The sequence below is a fragment of the Capricornis sumatraensis genome, chromosome 19 (genome assembly GCF_032405125.1).
Source record: "Capricornis sumatraensis isolate serow.1 chromosome 19, serow.2, whole genome shotgun sequence".
Taxonomy (NCBI): Eukaryota; Metazoa; Chordata; class Mammalia; order Artiodactyla; family Bovidae; genus Capricornis; species Capricornis sumatraensis.
The window spans coordinates 39,927,997-39,949,150 of record NC_091087.1 but is presented as its reverse complement, the minus strand read 5'-3'; the positions used below and the strand labels follow the sequence as shown (position 1 = coordinate 39,949,150).

Here is a 21,154-nt window from a genome sequence, read left to right as displayed (position 1 = left end):
CTTTTCCCATGGCTCAGTCATAAAGATCTACCTGCCATGTAGGAGATACAGGAGATCCCGGGGTCAGGAAGATCCCCTGGAGGAGGAATTGGCAACCCACTCCAGTATTCTTGCCTGGAGAATCTCATGGACAGGGCAGCCTGGCGGGCTACAGTTCATGGGGTCACAAAGAATCAGACATGACTGAGCAAGCACACATACTAACAATATATTAATTTGGTGGGGGCCATAAAGGAAGTAATCCAGACTCCTTTTAAGGTAAGTGCTTATAGAATTCATATTTCAACAGCAAACGTTTGTTGAGCATCTTTACTGTGTAACTAAGATTGTGCCTGGTGTCAAATGGTGTGTAGCTATGCTTTACAGAATTTTCCAGTCTGTTGTTCTCTTTGGTCTAGAGACAGTGTTCTCAGACAACATGATAAGTGGAAAGAAGAGGCCAGGGTTAGAAACAAAGATAAATTTTCTACTGTTGTTGATGATTTTTTGAAGCAAAAGTTTTGCAGACTTTTGAGTTAGATATTTTCTAAAAAATATAAGCACTAGATCAACAAAAGAAACCGAGCATGGTTTAGATTTCTTTCTAGACAGTCTTTCTAGACAGTATGATCCCTGGACATGTATTTTTTTTTCCCCTCAATGAAATCTTGCTGGAGATGTATTACCATTAGGACACAAAATATGGTGTCAAAAGAAAACAACCTGAAACATTTAGACATAGTGTTTGTATCACAGGTTAAAGCACATTGATAATATGGAGACAATAAAAAAACATTTTCCTCTGCCAAAGCAAATTTGTTATTTTACAAGGAGGGTGTTGACTTTCGAGGTCATAGTCCACGTATTTGGCTTCTTTTTCCTGGTGCCTAATGGTCCCAAGTTGCCCTTCCTATACAGTGTATTAAAGCACTGCTTTTATTATTAGTAAACAAAGAGATAACTGCCCAAGTAAGAAACTTCTGGACCAGTGCTGGAACTAAGAGTTAAAGTAACCCAATAAAACTTGGCACTACTTCCTTAGTGTACTTTCCCAAACAATATCCTGGGACAGTGGGGTACTATGGAAAGTACAAGGTGTATATGAGGTAAAGGAGGGGTGAGAGGGACGTAGATAGAGGAGGGCAATGACAGGACAGTCTTCCATCTAGGAAGCCATATGATGTATATATTTTCACTCACTTCTTGGTGATACCCTCATGGAGGGTGTATCAGATTAGAGGAATTTTATGTTTATCAAGAGGGAAATGAGTTTTAAAAAAGCTGAAAAGCAATGCTTTTCACAGTTTATTACAGCTCACTGTGTTATGTGCCAAAGACACAGAGGTAAATAAGATCAAGAAGAAATTCTTATCCTTTCACAGTTTGTAATCTAGTGAGGTATAGAAGGGCAAATGGTAAGAAAAAAAATGCAAAGGCTGTAGTAGCTGATGTGTGTACAGTTATTTATTTATTTAAATATATGACAAAACAGGGGAGAAATATAGATGAATTGAATAGATGGGGTGACCAGCTAAGACAACCACTAATAATCGTAATGAACTCACCAAAAATTGAGATCTGAAGGAAACAGAAACTACTAATTGAGTAAAACCTGAGAAGGAACACTCAGGGGTACTTTCATGTTTGGAATGCAGACTCATATTAAGGAGACAGACAGTATTCCTTTCTAGCTCTAAAACAAAATTATTTCAGCCTGCCATCTGAGGAAAGCTATATATGAGAAAGCAGAAGCAACAAAAGTCTTCAGTACCTACTGACCCAAACAAAAACTCAGCAGTTAACAGTTCTAGGGCAAGGGTTCTTATGGGTCCAAAGAACATTGCTTCTTTATTTTGTTATGTTTTCCACTGCTTCTTCAGCTCTAATTTGCAGCTGTGAAACAACACTGCAGAGAAGAGATGGAAAGAATGCTCCTTTCTGTTACAATCAATAATTCAAAACCTTTTACTCTTTTAAAGCTGATGAATACTAAAAGTAAAAGATGAAAGGAAAGTCAGAGATCACTTATACAAACTATAGTATAATAAGAGGAAATAGATCCCATCAAAGTGTTCATTTGAACCAACTTCATTTTAATCGGTTTAATCCAATACAAATTAAATTCTCTTTCTAGGAAGAATTCCTAAAAGGAAAAACAGAAGCTTTAGGTAGTAGGGAAGTTCTCTTCAGTCAAAAAGTGAAGACAAAAATAACAAAAAAAACCCAGGAGCTGTCATAAGTCAAAGCAGTTAATGGTTTTCACCACTTTGAACAATAAAATAAAATTCAGTTTTCCTCACAAAACAAATAGGCACAGTTGCAGTTCAACAGGACAAATTAACTGAAAGAAGAATAAAACTCAGATTTTGCTATATTTTCCTTTTAAAATTCACAGTTTTCCTTAGAAAACAAAAAGGCATAATTGCAGTTTAACAGAACGGTTTAAATGAAAGAGAGAAAACTTAAAACTCTGAAATATTGTGCTACGTTTTGCTTCTGAATCCTAAAGCTGACAATGCTCAAGACTTCAGAAAGTAAATCAAATAGTCACAGAATTCAAACGACACATTTAAAGCTCTAGAAGAGCAGTTTCCCAGGAACATTTTTCCTTTAAATACTCTACCCAATATGAAAAGGTTTCCGCCCTTCATACACTGAGCCTCCAGGCTCTCATGCTACCAATCAAGTGCTTAGATGTTATCTTTCCCATTTACAAGCTACTGATTTTGTTACCCTTGTTTCCAGGTGAAACAAAAACAAGTTTAAAAAAAAAAAAAACAAACCTATTAGCAGTGGTGTAACTCTGAGGGGTAACCAGACTAATCAAATCACCTCCAGGTTCTTAGTGTCTGAGTGAGTGTGTATTTACTAAAATTTGACAAAATTTGTATTTCCAGAGTTGCCTATTGCTTTTCAAGGCTCACTTAGTCCAGTAAGGCAGGATTGTGTCCAGGGAATAAGAATTTGTTTTGCTCTTCTTTCTACGTTAACCAGAGATCAAATTGCCAACATCCGTTGGACCATCGAAAAAGCAAGAGAGTTCCACAAAAACATCTATTTCTGTTTTACTGACTATGCCAAAGCCTTTGACTGTGTGGATCACAATAAACTGGAAAATTCTGAAAGATATGGGAATACCAGACCACCTGACCTGCCTCTTGAGAAATCTTTATGTAGGTCAGGAAGCAACAGTTAGAACTGGACATGGAACAACAGACTGGTCCCAAATATAAAAAGGAGTACGTCAAGGCTGTATATTGTCACCCTCTTATTTAACTTCTATGCAGAGATCATCATGAGAAATGCTGGGCTGGAGGAAGCACAAGCTAGAATCAAGATTGCCAGGAGAAATATCAATAACCTCAGATATGCAGATATGGCAGAAAGTGAAGAACTACAGAGCCTCTTGATGAAAGTGAAAGAGAGTGAAAAAGTTGGCTTAAAGCTCAACACTCAGAAAATGAAGATCATGGCATCTGGTCCCATCACTTCATGGCAAATAGATGGGGAAACAGTGGAAACAGTGGCTGACTTTATTTTTCTGGGCTCCAAAATCACTGCAGATGGTGATTGCAGCCATGAAATTAAAAGACGCTTACTCCTTGGAAGGAAAGTTATGACCAACCTAGATAGCATATTCAAAAGCAGAGACATTACTTTGCCAACAAAGGTCCGTTTAGTCAAGGCTATGGTTTTTCCAGTAGTCATGTATGGATGTGAGAGTTGGACTATAAAGAAAGCTGAGTGCAGAAGGATTGATGCTTTTGAAGTGTGGTGTTGGAGAAGACTCTTGAGAGTCCTTTGGACTGCAAGGAGATCCAACCAGTCCATTCTAAAGGAGATCACTCCTGAACATTCATTGGAAGGACTGATGTTGAAGCTGAAACTCTAATACTTTGGCCACCTAATGTGAAGAACTAATTCATTTGAAAAGACCTTGATGCTGGGAAAGATTGAAGGAGGGAGGTGAAGGGGACGACAGAGGATGAGATGGTTGGATGGCATCACTGACTCAATGGACATGAGTTTGAGTAAACTCCAGGAGTTGGTGAGGGACAGGGAGGCGTGGCGTGCTGCAGTCCATGGGGTCGCAAAGAGTTGGACATGACTGAGCGACTGAACTGAACTTCATTCACCCATCTGTGTTAGCAAATACTTCTGCAGAGAACAGAAATCCACTATAGGACCAAGTAGAGGCATTTCTGCTTGCAGTACTCTCATATGTAAAATGGTGCTAATAATACCTTTCCTATTTAACTCAAAAATATATTGTGTGGATCAAATATTATGTTATCTGCAAATAATAAAATTTTAAAGCTATTTTGGCTAATTATGACATATGCTAATTATGAAATATTTATGAGAAAGTATATTACACAGGTTATAGTGATGTCAAAAGAACAGATACATAAGAAAAGAGATTGGAAGGAAACATACTCAGTGCTCAAAGTAATAATAGGATGGTGAAATTATGAGTAATTACTTTTCAATCTTTGTTTTCACTCCCCAATATTCAGTAATATGGTTGTGTTGTTTAAAAGAAAGTACCATGAAAAATCAGACCTTTTCAACTTAAATTTCAATTTCACATGCAATATACTTTCTTTTTATGAATATACTTTATAAAAAGAAGGTATATTTATAAATATATTTGTAAATGTTCAGTTCAGTTCAGTGGTTTAGTTGTGTCCAACTCTTTGCGACCCCATGAGCCACAGCATGCCAGGCCTCCCTGTCTATCACCAACTTCCAGAGTTCACCCAAACCCATGTCCATCAAGTCGGTGATGCCATCCAACCATCTCATCCTCTGTTGTCCCCTTCTCCTCCTGCTTTCAATCTTTCCCAGAATCAGGGTCTTTTAAATTAGCCAGTTCTTACCATCAGGTGGCCAAAGTATTGGAGTTTCAGCTTCAACATCGTCCTTCCAATGAACACCCAGGAGTGATCTCCTTTAGGAGGGTCTGGTTGGATCTCCTTGCAGTCCAAGGGACTCTTCAGAGTCTTCTCCAACACCATAGTTCAAAGGCATCAATTCTTCAGTGTTCAGCTTTCTTTATAGTCCAACTCTCACATCCATACATGACCACCGGAAAAACCATAGCCTTGACTAGACAGACCTTTGTTGGCAAAGTAATGTTTATAAAAAGTTCTTCACTATACAGTGAACTAAAATTCTCTTTGACCAGACTCTTCCCACTCTCTTCTCTGGCAAATACACTAGCTTATTGCTGAAGGGAGCCTTAGAGATAATTTCTAGTGATATATTCATTCTTTCTCTCAAATGAGAATGAGTGCTTCAGGGCAGAGAAGAGTAAAAATGTCTAGCAAGAAGAGTATGAAAGCACAGTTTATAAACTTTCCATTTTATATTAAAAAATTCATTTAAATTCTGCATTCAATTTTATAAAACAGTGTTTACCTTAATGCAAGAATGAATATTTAAAACTGAAGGAGACCAGGAAAAAGGATCGTGGTTCTCTTCAAAACAATAGTATATTTCCCTATGAGTGCATTACCTTGTAGTACAGATTAGGTTCACCTTCCTGACAGATACCTGACAACTTCTGATATTGAGAGAAACAGAAGTGCTGACTTGCTACTCAGAAGTTGCTCAGTCGTGTCTGACTCTTTGTGACCCTGTGGACTGTAGCCTACCAGGCTCCTCTGTCCATGAGATTCTCCAGGCAAGAATACTGGAGCGGGTTGCCATTTCCTTCTTCAGGGGATCTTCCTGATCCAGGGATCGAACCCGGGTCTCCTGCATTGCAGGCAGACGCTTTAACCTCTGAGCCACCAGGGAAGCCCAACTCCTTCTCTACTATACAGCAACAGAATGAGTAAATCCTATTTTTGGCTAGAACTATACAGTTAACTCAATTTATATCCTGTTAATCTTTCAGATAAAATTATATGATAATACACTGCAATTACCATACAAAAGTCTCTTTTAATAATGGGAAAATAAACCATGACCACCAATTTAATATGGCTTGGCATTTCCTTAAAATATTTAATTCTGAAAACTACAATACATGTGAGGTTGACAAATGTTCATTATGATGTCACTGGTAGGAAAAGTAACAAGCTGCTTATGAGTAAACAGTCATTTTATTTCTTGCTAATGTATCTTGAGATATACCTCAAGTATGGTATACTTGATTCATTTCCAATTCTACTGTCATCCCTTTTCCTTCAGAAATTTGACTCCAAATCTGGCTGACATGAAAAAGCTCATCATTACAATGTTTTTCCATGGAAGCATTTTCTTTGGAGGCATTTATTCTTATTACACAACCTTTCCAAATATATAACTTGACTCTTGGTGTTTAGCAACAGGATATTTAAAAGACAAAATTGATAACTTAAAATCAAGATGTACCAATGTAAGCTATGAGGAAAGAAGCACAATCTCCGTTTTTTACAACAAATTCATGTAAATTTGGGGGGAGGAAGAACCAAAGCCCCTCAGATTCCTTTATAAAGGATTATGTGCTATATCAACTTATACAAACTACAAGGAGGTAATCCGAAGCATCAGGAAGAGCTCTGAACTGAAGTTAGGAAGTCTGATTCTGAGTTCAGGCATGTCACCAACTAGCTGTGTCTTCTGGGATCACTAAACCATTCTGGCCTAAGTTTCTTCATCTTTTTTTTTTTTTTCTTTAAGGTATTTTTTTATCCCCCTCCCTTGGTCCAGTAGGAGGTGCCCTTCACTCTAACACTTAGGAAGGAAAAGATTTTCAAATGAGAAAAAGGACTCCAGCTATATGGGCAAAGAAGAGAGGGAAGATACAGGTTGCCAGTTACGTATTTATAGAAAGATAATCCCCTGGCTTTAAATAGATATGTACATACAAATATGAACAAACTTAAAAAAAAATACAAACCCTTGGATCATAAGGGGGCTGCCGGGAGCCCCTTTACCCTTCCCCCTCACCCAAGGGCAGAGGGCATGAATCTTGTTTTTTAAAAATTATTAGTTTTGGCCATCCCTGCAGCAACAAGCATGAAGTTGGGTGATTACCCACAAGGTGAGAGTTCCCACTCTCTGAACTCTTATGTATCTCCTATAATTAGGGTTACAGGCTTTCTTGTTCTTTTAACTAGTATACTGGGGCAAAGGAGGGGGCTCCCTCCTGAAATGAGTCAAGAAATATAAGATAGACTCGTTTGGGGGTGGGGGGAGTGTCATCTGCTCTAAGAAGCAAAAGACAAGATAAAGGCATACAGACCCCAGGGAAATACCCAGTTCCCACACTATGGGAGATACCGTCCAGCCCAGGTCCAGGCCCCAGGTTCTTTGTTCTAGACATTCCCTACTTCTTTGGTATTGTCAGAAGAAAAGATTCAGTTCCTGGGTGCTGGTGGAGGAGGGAGAGTGGTTCCAGGGCTTCCTAAAAGTACTGAGTGAGCAATTTGAGCTTAAAATTTTCCCTTTTTAAAATATTTAAAAATAAACAAATCAAATTCCATCTGGTGCCGTACACAGCCCTTTTGACTCCCTGACATTGATTGGAGGAAAGAGAAGGGGTGTCAACATTGGAAGGGCCTCCTCACTTTCTTCTGCCCCTTCATTGGCCTCCTCACTTTCTTCCGCCGCTTCGGTTTGGCGTCTCCCTTGGGTACTGTGCTGTTGGGCTTGGAGGTTGCAGTGGCCCCAGGGCTGGGCTGAGGAGCTGCAAAGAAGTTCCCGTTGGACATCTGGCCTGGGGGTACTTGAAAGATCCGGCTCAAGAAATCCTGAAGGTCAGCAGGAGGGGCATCTGGAGTAGCTCTCTGCCGCCCACTGGTGCCTGGCATCCGTGAACCAAATGAGATGTGATAAGGGACTCTGTGGGTATCTGGGGAGATTCCCACACGCTGGCATCCAGCCCACTCTGTGATATCATACACCTTTCCATCCATCAGCGCAAAGTAGGTGATTTTGAGGCCCAACATGCTTGACTCTGCCCAAAAGTCACCTTCCTCAGCAGGATGCAGCCTATTACACTCAGCACAGTATCTGGCACTCTTAGGTTCCCGGTCCATTTCGAACTTCCTATGCTTTCCCTGGCATCGGCTGCACATCATAGTATTCGTTGCTTCTTGCAGCTTGGACAGAAACTCATTCACTGACCGGCTCAGCTCATTTTCAGCCATTCGTTTCATCTCACATTCCTTCTGTCTTTCAGGGCTGCTGACAATGTCCCAAGCTGCCCGCAAAACCTTGAAGGCCTCCTCAGCCCGAGGATGATGATTTTTGTCAGGATGAACCATCACTGCCAGCTGCCTATAGGCCTTCTTCAGTTCAACATCTGATGCTGTGGCTTCAGCCGCCAACACGTGAAAAGGGTTTAGCTCATCCTCAGGAACCCCAGCCATGGTCAAGAGTCAAGCCACTTCCTCTCCAGGCTGGCAGTAACGACCACCAGCTACAGGTGCATTCCCCTGCCTATTGGTCCTCTGTTTGACCCAAGGTAACTCCAGCCAACCCAACTGAACTATTCTTACCAGCTGCTGCCAGGGCCTGCTCTCTCAGCAGAATCAGGCAACGCTGCCAGGTGGGAGAAGCCAGCCAAGAGAAGAGCCAGGTGGCTTTACCCCTCCAGCCTAGCCGGTCACTCAATCCTACCAGAAACCGCCAGCCCAACTGTAAACAGCCCAACGAAAGGGCCAGAGCCAGGAGCAGCAAAGCACCCACAAGCCTAAGAAAACGGGTGAACAGCCCTGCCCCACAGCAAAACCCCTGGCTCAGAAACTGGAACATCACCTGGGCCCAGCCCCCCAGCCGCCCTGCCCACACTCCCACCCAGACACGTAAAAGGTCCAGAGCACTGCCTTTCAGCTGCCTGCATGCATAGATGAGATAGCCACAAGTCTCCACGTACTCCCCTACTAATACTAGCAGTTCGATCAGCCACCAGAAGCCTGCCTGTCCAGGCTGACACAGTTCCTCTGCTCCCCACAATCCCAGTCCTCTGCGTTTATCTGCCTGAGTCCGTTCCCGGCCCAGCCGATGTCGACCAGGGGATCTGGGATCTCTTCGTCCACCCTCCCGAGGGTCCTCCTTGGCTGGAACACGGTGCCGTTGTCTCCGGGGTGCAGGTTTCTTTTCACTGTGCACATGTGAAAGATCACTGGGAAACTTAAGAGGTTCCTCTTCATCATATTCCCCTTCCAACTCTTCATCTTCCCCCAAAGCTGGAGAGGTACAATGGTGGCAAAAGTTGCTAGAAGAGCTATCTCCTCCCTCAGAGTAAGGCCCTTCAGGGATTCCAGGGGTTCCCTGGCAGTTACAAGTAGATGGAATGGAAAGGAAAGCAGAGTTCCCATCATCCTGGTACCCAGCCTCATTCTCTCTTGAGAGTTCCTGGTCCACTCCTGACTCTTCTGAAGATGCCTCACTCTGATCAGGGTCCTCTTCAGCCAGAGGGGGTCCTGGACCCCTTGGGGGTCCATGGCTTGGATCCGACCAGTGGGCTGGATTTGGGGGCTGTGTGTACTTAGGACTAGAGTGCTCTGTGAGGCAGCGGGTACCATTAGGAGCAGGCCCCGCTGAGTCCCTGAGTCCTGAGAATGAAAGTATGTCAGGGTCCACAGAGGGTCCTAAAGTCCTGAGGGAGGCACCACCACTGTGGTGGGCTCCACACAACCCTCCTTCTCCAGGGTGCTTCTGGGCCATGACCCCGGGGCTTCCTGAGGATTTTAGGTCACAGCCATCATGGTGACTTCTGATGCCGAAGAACGGCGGTAACTCCTTCCCCTCGAGCAGCTGGGCCAAGGGCCAGGGGGAGCTAGGAGAGCAGCTCCCCCGGCTCCACCTCCCGCTCACGCTCTCAAGTTTCTTCATCTTAAGGACAAGATCAATTCTAAATTTGTCTAGATGTCAAACCATGAACAGAACACCATGAAATAATACCTTTAATTAAATGATATGAACTAGAAACAATTTTACAAACTAACAGAAAATAGAAATATATTGAAAGTTCAATATAAACTCATAACCATGAATATACTTGTATACAAACACACAGAATTCTCTAAGCAAAGGATGCACTTCTGAATTTTTCTGTTAATATTTACTTGCTGTCTGGGAGGGAGTCATGGTTATGATCGCAGACTCTGAAATCAGACTGCCTAAATTCAAATCCCATCTTTTATTTTTTAGTTCTGGTACCTGGGTAGTTAGTTAATATCTCTGAACCTAAATTTTCTCATCTGTAAATGAGGATAGTAATAGTAGCTATAATGCGAGTTATTTGAAGAATCAATCTGTGTAAAGCAGGTAGTATGGTGTCCCAGGTGGTGCTAGTGGTAAAGAACCTGCCTGCCAATCCAGGAGACATAAGAGACGTGGGTTCAATCCCTGGGTCGGGAAGATTCCCTGGAAGAGGAAATGGCAACCCACTCCAGTACTCCTGCCTGGAGAATCCCATGGACAAAGGAGCCTGGTAGGCTACAGTCCATAGGGTCGCACAGAATTGGACATGACTGAAGCAACTTAGCACACATGCATGTGTGGTATCCATCCCATAGCAAGAGCCTAATAACAATAAGGACAGGGCTTCCCAGGTGGCTCAGCAGTAAAGAGTCTGCCTGCCAGTGCAGGAGCCATGGGTTTGATCCCTGGTCCAGGAAATTCCCACACGCTGCAGAGCAACTAAGCCCATGAAAATGACTACTGAGCTTGTGCTCTAGAACCTGGGAACTGCTAGTACTGAAGCAGGTACACCCTGGAGCTCGTGCTCTGCAACTAGAGAAGTCCGCAGGGAGATCTCCATGCAAAGAGAAGCCCGCACACTGCGACAACGAGTAGCCCCTGTGCACCGCAACTAGAGAAAAGCCTGGGCAGCAATGAAGACCCAGCAGAGCCAAAAACAAATAAAGTAATAGAAGATAAAACCCAATGATGACAGCAGTAATACTAGCAAATATATCCTCAGTGTTCACTAAGTATCAGGCAATATTCTAAGAGTTTACATGTATCACCCCAGTTAATCCTCACAACTATCACGAGATAGATACTATCCTTAGCTTCGATTTTACAGTGAACAAACTGATCCATAGAAAGGTTAAGTAATGCGCCCAAGTTAACTGTGATAGTCAATATTACGGCTATTTACAAATATTTTTAGTTCTCCTTTTTGGAACATAGTAAGATTATACTTCCTCATGACCTCTGAAATTAGGTAAGGCTGATGGGAACTCATAGGGTCACCTCATAGTGGCACATGATACTTCTGGGCAGAAAGTTTGAGTCCAAAAGCAATTTTCCATGTTATTGGTATTATTGTTCAGTCACCAAGTCATGTCCAACTCTCTGCTACCCCATGAACTGCAGCACATCAGGCTTCACTGTCCTTCACTATCTTCCTGAGTTTGTTCAAACTCATTCCATTGAGTCAGTGATGCCATCCAACCATCTCATCCTCTGTCGCCCCCTTCTCCTCTTGCCCTCAATCCTTCCCAGCATCAGGGTCTTTTCCAGTGAACTGGCTCTTCGCATCAGGTGACCAAAGTATTGGAGCTCCAGTTTCAGCATCAGTCCTTCCAAGGAATATTCAATATTCCATGTTGCCCTCCCCCTATTATAGTGATTATGCAAGTATATATTGTACTGGAGTTTACATCAACCCAGATGCCAAAGTGTATAAAAACAGCATAGCTGCCCCCTCCCCAACTCCCCTACCCTGCACACTTTTGGACAAATATCATGATTGAGAAAAAAACCCACTGAGATTTTTGTGATGGTATTGTTACCATAGCAATAACCAAGTATCCTGATAGTAAATTTCAGATTTAATACCATCATAATTATCTACTTACTTACAGCTAATGCTGAAAGCTTAATTAAATTACAGGAGAAAATAGTACAATTCTATACATTTCTTTTTTGGGGGAATATGAACAATTGAAAGTTAAATATTGTCTAATTTAGTACACAGTTCAAGAATTATTAGTCTAAATATCTTCACGACCTTGGGATAGGCAGTCTTCTTGAAGAAGAAACAAAAAGCACTAACCACAAATGAGAAAAATGATAAACAACTAAAATTAAGAATGTCTGTTCATCAAAGTCCATGAGTTAAAAAGTAAGCCACAGACTAGGAAATTATAGTTGTAACACACAATTTCCTAAAGACGCATATTCAGAATGTGTAAAGAACAAATCAGCAAGATAAAGACAAATGATTCAATTAAAACTAAAAAGGCTAAAGATAAAAAAAAGCACTTCCTAAAAGAGACAATCCAAATGATCAATAATCATAGAAAAAGAAATACTACAACACATTTAATGACTAAAATAAAAAATACTGACAATACACAGTGTTGGCAAGGAGGAGCAGGAACTGAAATTCTTGTCATGTTGCTAGTGGAAGTTTAAAGGTGCAAAGTCACGTTGGAAAACTCCTTGGCAATAACTGCTAAAATAAACCTATTCTATGAACCAGCAATCCATTCCTAGTAACATATCCTGAAGATGAGTGCAGATGTCTACCAAAAGACACATAAAGACTGTTCATAGCACCATTATTAACAATATCAAAGTGCAACCAATGCATCAACAGTGGATTGGACACCAACATATCCATCAACAGTGGCTTGGTTACATTCTAATATATTCCTACAGTGACATCAGTGGAATACTACACAGACTGAACTACTGCTACATATAGCATGGATGAACCTCACAGATATGATGGTGAGCAAAAGAAGCCAGACCCACAAAAGTAAATGCTCTGTGAATCTAATTATGTAATGTGTAAGTATAGGGAAGGCTATTCTCTGGGGGCAGAAATCAGAATAGTGGTTATCTATAACAGGGGGAGAGAGGGTACTGACTAAAGAGCCTCCTGAAGTGCTGGAAATATTCACAGGTGCATATATACATAAACACTCACCGACTTGTACCTTTAAGATTTGTGCACTTACTGTATATACTGCAGTTTAAAAAAGTGAAAAGAAAAGAGAAACATTGGTCACTGGTTTATGTAAGAATTCAAGGATTACAAAATCTCATAAAGGTCACTGGATCCAACCACACATCCAAGGCTTGGCTCCCAACCTGAGTATCTCTTCTAGGGATGTCTACTCCCATTTCTGAATAGCCTGATCACTAGAAAATTTTTCTTAATAATGAACTCCAAACTTGTCCCCAAGAAGTGTCCATCCTTAGATTTTCATTCTACAGTGTGCTCCCTTTCCTAAATCACATCCCCTCAGGTATTCCACGGTGGCTCAGTCGGTGAAGAATCCACTTGCAGTGCAGGAGATGCAGGTTTGATCCCTGGATCAGGAAGATCCCCTGGAAAAGGGCATGGCAACCCACTCCAGTATTCTTGCCTGGAGAATCTCACAGACTGAGGAGCCTGGCGGGCTACAGTCCGTGGGGACATGACCGGAGCAATTGAGCACAAACGCATGCAGTTATACCAAGGCTTATTAATGACTGTTTAGATTCCTTTCAGCTCTAAAAATTCTAGAAACCTCTATCTTTACTTGTCCACATTCCTTTCATTAACCTCTTTCACTGCACCTCTGTTGAACTTTACTCTTTCAACCAAAGTATTCTACTGTTATGCATCAACTCAAGTAGATAACTAACTTGTAGCTTTTTACTCAAAATATGAATTTTAAATCACATCAATATTTACAGTGTATAGCTGGCCACATCTGTGTGCTCATGAGAGCAGAAAAAGATCTCTCTCAATGCTTAACATGTTAGCATATCACAGCTCCTCATGAAAGATGCCTAACTCACTTGGATTTGCAGAGTGTTTACCATCAAATGTTTAGACTAGGAAGATGAGAAGTGTATTTCTTAGATAAAAAAATTAGTCAAGTCAGTGGTGACTATTTTGATCTATCCATTTGGAATTAAGATGAATATATGAAAGCACTGTTAGGCCTAAAGCGTACCAGACTTCATGAACAAACATAAAAGTACTTCCTAACCTCAAAGAACCAACTGGACAATTAATTCATAGAATTGCATATTTTAAGGCATTGAAAAGCCTCTATAGTGTTAAAGTTTAGGAGATAAATGTAAAATCAGAATGAGATTTTTCTCACACTCAAGATTTCTAGTATTATTCATACTATGCAGGTCTTGTGTTTAAAAAGCCAAACACCAACACTTTGACCATATAATCATTTCATATCAGTGGCAGCTCTTTTACTATTACAACCTCATGTTCTTACTGTGTTGTCCTTTATTGCACAGATTAGAAAAATAATCAAGGACTTCCCTGGCGGTCCAGTGGATGACTCCGCTTCCACTGCATGGGCCATTGTTTTGATCCCTGGTCGGGGAACTAAGATTCTGCATACTGTGTAAAAGCCAGACTCAAGATTATCTACAGATAGATTATCTGCAACATGAATTATGCAAAGATAAAATGTATTTATTTAATGATTCTGGGGAATTTCTGAGACAGGATATGAAGTAATAAAGAGAAAGAAAGCTTAGTAAGTATTGTAATCTGAGAAATTCTTGCATGGCTGTGCTTTGCAAGAGAAATGGTGCCATGAAACTGATGATTTTATGGAGCTAACACAGAAACACAGACAGATTAAATGCCTGAAGACAGTGAAGGTCAACTACTGTCAGACTGAACCAGGGAAATCTTATACACAACTAGAGATTCTCATCAGCAATAATGAACTGAAGGCTTATACTACACACTTCTAAATGATGCACTGATTTATAAAGTAGAAAACTAAATGGAGGCTACGCAATGAGTTCAGCATTTGAGTCAAACTTTTCTCAACCCCTCTGGAACTCCCAGCCTTCTCTTTTTATTCATCTAACACTTGGCACCACTTTGAGTTGTAAGTTTTCCATGTAAGTGTCTTCTCCATGGAAGACATCATGCTCTGGATATCCTTTTAGCTTCTTCAAGTATTTCAGTTCTCTTATCATCATTTTAACCTCTTTTACAACAATGACTGATCTTTTTCCCATCAGATATAAATATACTCTATTCCTAAGAAAGAAAAAAACAAAACTCATAATAGAACCCTTCATTAATTCCTATCTTCCCTTCTAAGCAACTGCCCATTCATTTTTCTTTTCTTCATAACCAAACTACAAAGATTATCCTAGCCACTACCCACTCAATCTGAAATACCCAGTAATCTGGTTTCTATTCCTAACTTACTCTACTGACTTCTCTGATACCCAGTCATCTCTAAGTGCTGATTTCAATGAACAGTTTTTAAGTGTCAATCTATTTTGTTGCTAACTGGCATTTGATACTGTAAATAACTCTTCTTCCACTGTTTCCTGTTTACCTCTCTTGTTTTATTTCCCTGTCTCTTTAGCCATTTCTTCAGACATTGGCCCCTTTCTCTCTCTCTCACTCTGTATGTCTTCCTAGTGATCTCTTTCAGTCCCAGTGTTTTAATAACCACTTATACTGATAACATCTACAACCAACTCTAAAATTTCAGGCCTGTATCTTATATGGCAAAGATTATCTTCCTTTGGTGTGCCAGAGGCAATTCACACTTTACACACATAAAACTGCATCTATAATCTTTTCCTCAAAGTCTATTCCATCTCCTATGTTTTCTATGTCAGTTGAGGGTGCTTTACTTGTCACTCAGTCCAAAAACCTGGGCGTCCTTTCCAGCATTTCCCCTGCCTTTACCAAAACCTAGTTGATCCTGTCTCTTCTATGATCCCATGATTACTGTCTCGGTGAAAGCCTTTATTTTTCTTGGCCTGAGTACTCTGAACAACCTCCTGCCTGTTGTTCCTGCCTCCAATCTGTTTCCATACAGCTGCCGGTGATCTTTCTAAAATACAAATCGATTCATGCACATCATTCCTTGTATAAAATCATTCAAGAGACAACCCACCTGTCTTTGGGTGATTCTTGCTTTTTTCTTTTTAAAATTCTCTGTTTAAAAGCTTAAAAGTTATGCTTGTCTGTATGCTCAAAGTCTGAATGTCTTGCAGTAAAGATACGTTATTTTATTATTAGTATAAACAATAAAACTTGGTAGTGAATGACTACCTTTAAACTAGTTTCGGAATCAGAAAAAGGAATCTTGATATGTTCAAATGAACTAGAATACAAAAAATATAACTAAAAAGAATACATTAAAAAAACTAAAGTCTTCTCTACATTGAATTCTTTTCTTTGGCACCCTCTATTTGTTCTCACATGAAACATCTTACAAATTTATCCCTTGAGGGAATAAGATTCAGCTGACTTGCCAATTAAGACTAACATATAGATAACAAGTGCTCAGTTAAAAAAATGCAGTCCTGACCTTCTTTTCTCTTTTGAGTACAGGCATACTTTGTTTTATTGTACTTTGCCTTATTGCAATTTGCAGATACTATGTTTTTTTTTACAAATTGGTGGTTTGACCTTGTGTCGAGCAAGTCTACCAGTGCCATTTTCCCAACAGCATTTGCTCATTTTGTGTCTCTGGGTCACATTCTGGTAATTCTTGCAATATTTAAAGCTTTTCCATTATTATTATATCTGTTATGGTGATCTGTGATCTCTGATGTTACTGTTGCAAAAATTATAGCTTGCTTGAAGGTTCAGAGGATAGTTGGCATTTTTTAGCAATATTTAAAAATTAAGGTATTATTGTTTTTTTAAATAATACTATTACACACTTTAGTCAACAGACTACAGTACAGAATAAACATAACTTTTATATGCACTGGGGAACCAAAAAAATCTGTGTGCCTTGCTTTGTTGCAATTATCATAATATTGTGCTCGTCTAGAACCAAACCTGCAGCATCTCTGAGGTATTTCTGTAGATCAAATAGCCTATGTCCAGGAAATAAATACAGTTTTAAAGAAAGGAGATGAAACAAATTAGTATGATAAGATTTAATGGTCAATATACATAACTACTTATGATAGAGCTTTCTATTAATTTTTGAACTAGGAAGATTATTTTCGATTGTATCGTATTTAAATACATGCTTGAGGTCTTGAAATTAACAGGTTATCAGAGTAATTTCTAGTCTCTCCTATAACCCTTTAAATTACAGAATCTATGTTCTTTCCTGCAATGTATTTCTGTTGTAGTCAACCTCAAAACCTTTTGAGAGCAAATGCCATTCACCAGTTTTATACATGCATTACCAAGTAAGGCAGGATAAACTGTTACACCAACTGAGATCCCATGATGCCAGTTAAATTTTTTCTTCTTTCTAGGCTCCTCAAACATGACACTATTGACACAATTGTAGTAAATAGGTTCTAAGTTTGGGGTGATGTGATTTGCTTGAAAGACAAAGAGAACAGAGTATAAACAGACTATTATAGGTCAAAGCAAAGGAAGTGCAGAGCTACAGCTACAATTCATTTCTTATTATGTGTATTTATTAAGTATCGAAATGATAAAATATATAACCCAGGCAAGAGTTGGACCCACCAGGTTAAACATGCCTTCCCTACATGCTAAGAGGGCACAGTTTGGAAAAAAAGAGAAAATTTAGTTACCAATTTAATACTAAGGAGGAATAAAGCTCAATCATTCCACTGTATTCACTGCTTTCTAGAACAGTTCATAAAATGCCACACTACTGAACTTAAATACACTTTACCTATTTGAAAAATAGTGTTCTGAATTTGAAATCTCTGAATTCAAGCTTCCTACTAGATGATGATCAATTGTTAGCTAACAGGATATTGCTCTTGATATGTAAAAATGACTGCTGTTTCACCATTGGTGAAAGATTTTCTAATGTTTAAAAACAAGGATGCAGTTATTCCAATTCATCCTTAGTCTTCAATCTAGCACTCCTGAAGCACAGTATTTATCTATAGGGCATCACTCTAAGGTAAGGTAGAAACAGAGATCAATTCCAATCCTAGGCACCAGAATTATTTTTACTACAGGATCGAATTAAGCTGCAAACAGAAATTGAGTTGTTATTTCTAATGTGATAAGGTTTTACATAGCCAAGTAAACATTAAACTCTGCAGAATGGAATATAACTCTATGGATGGTGACACAGACATAGAAGATAAAGACTGTAAACAGTATATTTACCCTACTCTACCAATGAGATTGCTTTTTAGACAAGATTGCTAAACAAGTAAGAGAAGATACATAATTAGTAAAGGCTGACAGCTAGAAAGATATAGTTGACCCAAGTCTGTCTTTGTACAGTAAAGGAATCTATACACTATCTTCAGCATCATGTATTGCTAAGATTTTAATTAAACATGGGGGAGAAGAAATTGGCCAATTAGAATTCTGCAAGTAGTTTATTTTGCCAGGAAATTAATGGCTAGAGCTGACACTGTCTTTCTGGCAAAATAAAGCTGCTCTTTCCCCTTTCAAGAAATAAACATAAAAACTACTCTATTACATTTATTTAATATAGTCTTTAAATTGGCAATTAGCTGGAGAAGACTGTTTTCACATATGGCAGAGTTCCCTGTACTTAAAGGCTCCTCACCACTTCTATACCCATAATGCATCATATTTACACACTGCTATAGTACTACAGAAAGAATTTCAATACACTCATATTCTTTCACTAGCTCTAGAGTCAGTGATTTACATTTCAAAAATCGGAGAAAGAACCTACAATAGCAACCAGAGGATTATGAAATTCAGAAACTTACTTAGTCATACCTGTCAGCAGACATTTATACATTCTTATGACTTATAAACTCCCAATTTCATTGACCTGAGAACAGCTATGAATGTCTAGTAAATCCACAAATATCAATAACTAGATAAAGCTTTTAAAAATTATTGCATTAAGAATTAATAATTTTTTAAAGGCAAAATTAATAATAGCAATAATAATATGATGATGTGAGAAACCAGGCACTCAGAATTCTCATTCTTCTTGTTTTACTCACTTTCCCCATCATCACCCTGAACCTGCCAAAATGCATAAGAAACATTCATCATGCTTTTTTCAGTTTATGTGAGAATTCTAAGTATGGTACCAAGACTTTAGAAATAAATAAGAATACTTCATTTATTATACATTAAGAAATAAAAGTCCCTGAAACATTTTTTTTTTAAACTAAAGTATAGTTGACTTACAGTGTTGAGTTAGTTTCAGGTATATAAAACATTTTCTTTTGAAATGAAATTTATGCCTGAAATTGCTAGCAAACATTTTTTTCATGTGTTTCAAGAAATTCTAGTGGCCAAAAGCTCTTTCAAATTGTTGGACTTCTTAAAAATAAATATATTTTAAACAAAGAAAAAACAATTGTTGGACTTACAATTTTATATCAAACACACAAGTATTTCATTTTACTGAAATTAGCTTAAAACAAATTTTTAATTAAAAATTAGGTCTAAGATGAAGGAAAAAATGCAAGCTAAGAAAATGTAGATTTTGTAATAGCAAGTCACAATAGCTCTGTATGTCTTATAAAACATGTATGAAGATATTCGTATTGTGAAATGTGGTCATTTTTGCTTTATTGTGATTAAAAGGCATGTCATATACTTACTGTGGTAGCATTATGGCATACTTGCATGCCTAAAATAGCTAATAACCTTTATACAAACAATGCTGTTAACCTCTGCAGTAAGCAAATGCAATTAGACCACCTTTCCTTTGTAGGGCTAGATCAGCCCTGGGATTTCTTTGGAAGGAATGATGCTAAAGCTGAAACTCCAGTACTTGGGCCACCTCATGCGAAGAGCTGACTCATTGGAAAAGACTCTGATGCTGGGAGGGATTGGGGCAGGAGGAGAAGGGGATGACAGAGGATGAGATGGCTGGATGGCATCACGGACTCGATGGACATGAGTCTGAGTGAACTCCAGGAGTTGGTGATGGACAGGGAGGCCTGGCGTGCTGCGATTCATGGGGTCGCAAAGAGTCGGACACGACTGAGTGACTGAATTGAACTGAACTGAATGTTTTAAAAAAAAAGGAATTCTAGAAAAGACAAGTTGTTTAGCCAAGACTGCCACTGAGAATACTCTGCCAACAGTTTCCAAGAGCTCCGACCTAAGAAATGCAGGCAGGTGTATTCCTCTGTGGGGACTTAAATGAAATCTGCCCACAACTGCCAGTTTAGCTTAGCACATAAAATATACATCACTGGGAGGACAGGCTGATCATCAGAAACTGTCTCCAGGCATTACAATGATTACATGGTGCCTTTCTCTGAGAGTAATTCTGAAGAAATAAAGAATTAAACCAGAGAAAATAAATAATCCCTCCATGCTCCTATGGTACAGGGCACACCTATGAAACGGTTCCTGACCTATAGAGTTTACCTAAGGCGGCATGCTATCTTTTCTCATTCGTCTTGTATTTACCAAATGTGTAACATATACCAGGCACTTAGTTAAGACACCAGGACTACAACAGTGAACAGTCTCTGCTTTCACGAAAATTATGGTGTGAGGTAAAAGATTAAGCACATATACCAATGAATATAATTTTAAATTATGAAAACTGCTAGGAAGGAAAAGAACAGAATGCTATAGAAAAAGTGGGAGATGTCACTTAGACAGAGGACCACTCTGAAGAAGTAAAGTGAGAACTGAATGTTAAGCAGGTACATTCCACACTGAGGAATCAGGACTTGAATGAGAACTTGGTGCTTTGGAAGAAGTGAAAGAAGGCTAGAGGAGGCTGGAGTAAAGTGATCAGGAGAGCACAGCAAGGATAAGCAAGCAGGGACTACATCTGGCACAGATGTGGGATTATCTTAAACATTTGGGTTTTCACCAATGTTAAGAACAAGGCTTTTAGGAATTCCAAGGAGCAGCATGATATGATATTTATGCTTTTTAAAGGATCATTCTAACTTCTATGTAAAGAATGGCGTGACAAATAGTAAGAATGAATCTAGGAAGTTACTGTTGGGAAGTCACTGCAACAGTCTACCACAACATGATGGTGGCTTAAAACAAGATATGGCAGTGAAGATGTAGCACATAGAGTGGATTTGATATATTTAGGAGGTAGAGTTAAGAGAATTTTGTAGTGGTCTGCATGGTGTACGTGTGTGGTAGTGAGAGCTCTCAAGAATAATACCAAGATGTCCAACTGAGCTATCAGTAGATATACAGAGAGATGAGATTTATAGAAATAGGAATACTGGAGATGTAGAATTAGGAAAAAGATCGTATACTTTTACTGATTGGTATTGCTAGAGGTCTATACATTTTACTGAACTTTTCAAAGACAGACCTCTTGGCTTTGCAGATATTTCCTACTGT

General features: G+C 39.3%; 1 protein-coding gene and 1 pseudogene across 3 annotated transcripts in view; both read right to left on the bottom strand.

Moving 5' to 3' along the window:
* HMG20A (high mobility group 20A) overlaps window positions 1-21,154 on the bottom strand; it is an 80,364-nt gene that overhangs the window by 40,153 nt on the left and 19,057 nt on the right. The window lies entirely within an intron of this gene.
* On the bottom strand, window positions 7,515-9,642 carry LOC138094979 (dnaJ homolog subfamily C member 14 pseudogene; annotated as a pseudogene).